The sequence below is a fragment of the Octodon degus genome, unplaced genomic scaffold (genome assembly GCF_000260255.1).
Source record: "Octodon degus isolate 3935 unplaced genomic scaffold, OctDeg1.0 scaffold00752, whole genome shotgun sequence".
NCBI classification, from domain to species: domain Eukaryota; kingdom Metazoa; phylum Chordata; class Mammalia; order Rodentia; family Octodontidae; genus Octodon; species Octodon degus.
In genome coordinates, this window is record NW_004525328.1 from 16,136 (window position 1) to 18,186 (window position 2,051).

The 2,051-nt window shown below is 38.9% G+C and overlaps 1 pseudogene; it reads right to left on the minus strand.

The window, feature by feature from the left end:
* Window positions 1-966: 966 nt before the first annotated feature.
* LOC101588621 lies at window positions 967-1,765 on the minus strand (annotated as a pseudogene).
* Window positions 1,766-2,051: the final 286 nt, after the last annotated feature.

Here is a 2,051-nt window from a genome sequence, read left to right on the forward strand (position 1 = left end):
TTTTATTTTATTTTATTTTATTTTATTATTTTATTTTATTTTGTGTGTGTATGAGTACAAATGTAGCTTTGTTGTAGCAAAGCAACTTATACACTTTGAACATTTAAAACTGTTCATCAGCTTTTCCTTTCCAGTAAAAGAAAAAAACCTTAAAAATAAACCAACAAAATTACAACAGAGAATGTCAATTTCAAATAAGACCCTACAGGTTCTGCTGGTTCTCCCAGTGAGTGACAGGTCTCAAGTCATCATTAAGAGAGAATTTTATTTTAAAAATGTCATCTTAAACTGCAAGGGTGTCTCTTAACATCACAATGAAACATGCAAATGGAGAAGCCATGCTGTCAAATGCCCCTTTAATCCACCCAAATATCTCAAACCCACTCTTTGCTGATCTTCTATATCCCATGTATTTTTTACTGTGATATGATTATTTTAATTCTTTTTTGGATACTTAATTGTTTTAATAAATAAATCATTTTTTAAACAAGAGAAAGTAGATAGGTACATGTTGGTAAATGCTAACTGTCCATATTCATAAAGAGACACACTGCTATCTCTGAGCCCAATATACAGAGACAGGAGGAAGAAAGCTAGAATTCTATGCACTGCTGTAGAGGGGCCGAGCATCCTCCAGTTTCCAGTAGAGTGAAGAGCGCAGAGTTTGTTGTTGTTGTTGTTGTTTTCTTTTCTTTTTCCACAGTGCACAGTGGTGTTGATTCCAAAAAGTTTGTGGAGACAAGAGGGGATTGAAATGAATTGAGAACAGAAGGCTGTGGAGATCTTTGTCCCACTGTATTCCGCAGGGTTTCCCCCCACAAAGTAAGATAAGAATCATACTGTTTGAGAAGACAGAACTCAAGAACAGGGGGACAGAAACCAACAGGGGAAAAAAGATTGCAGCTTGTTCCCAGGGACTGGAAAAAATTAAAAAAAAAAAAAAAGGAAGAACAAGAAGGTTGGAACCCATCAGTATTCTGTGAGTCGTCTTCTCCTTCATCCTCCTCACCCTTGACACTCTCCTCATTGTCTTCATCCTCCTCGCCCTCATCATCACCGCCTTCCTTGTTCATGTCTTCCGGCCCCTGTTCCTTTTCCTCCTTGTCTCCTAATAGTCCTCTTCCCCCTTGGCCTCCTCTTCATCCATGTAGGGAACCAGATTAGTAATGCAGTGGGTTGCACCAGATGTCGTCTTTGATGTCCTCTCCTAGCGCATCCGCATCCATGTCCCAGTGATCAGTGAACCAGGTAAAGAAGCTCTCGGGCTCTTGGTGATGTCTCTTCCCACTGGCTTTATTTTGCGCTTGACTTGAACATTTTTTCGTCAAATCCTGTCCAGATTTCCATTCGATTTCAGATTTCCGTTTGAAGACGGATCAGCACTCTCATTCAGATGAAACTCTAAGAACTTTATTTTTGAAATAAGGATTTTCATTAAAATAAAAATATATTCTTAACCTGATTTGATATCTTCAAATTCTGTCACTTCAACTCTGATCAAATAATGCAAAGCTACCTCATCTTTCTCCCCAAGCATAGCAGACACTTCTGGAAGGTTAACAAATGTTGTTACCCCAAATTTTGGGGTTTTGGAGATCAATTCTGAAAAAAATATTTGGCAGAACTTCTTATATTTCTGTTCTAGTTTCAATATTTTCTCATTATTCATTAAGTCTGTCTATTTCATTTTGTACTTCCTTGATGTGTTCAGTTGTTCTTGCTGCTCTTTTTCTCCCTTGAACAGGCCCATCGAGGCCGACTCTGCCTCGCATTTGGAACACAAAGACAGTTGGGCCTTCTTAGTCAGAAGGGTGAGAGAAGACTGGGGCTTGGAGCCATGATATTGGGAAGACCCAGCTTCAGGCCATAGGGTCCCTTCCTGATGTGGGAAGCTGCTCAGGAACCTTGCTGAAATTTAGTTGCCAACTATTTTGTTTCATTCAAGGGAAATGCAGGACAGATTACACCACTTCTAAATTTTGTCAGTACTTCTAGGTAATCATATCATTTTAGTGGTACTGGAGAAAGTTTAGAGAGTTTTTATCATTGCA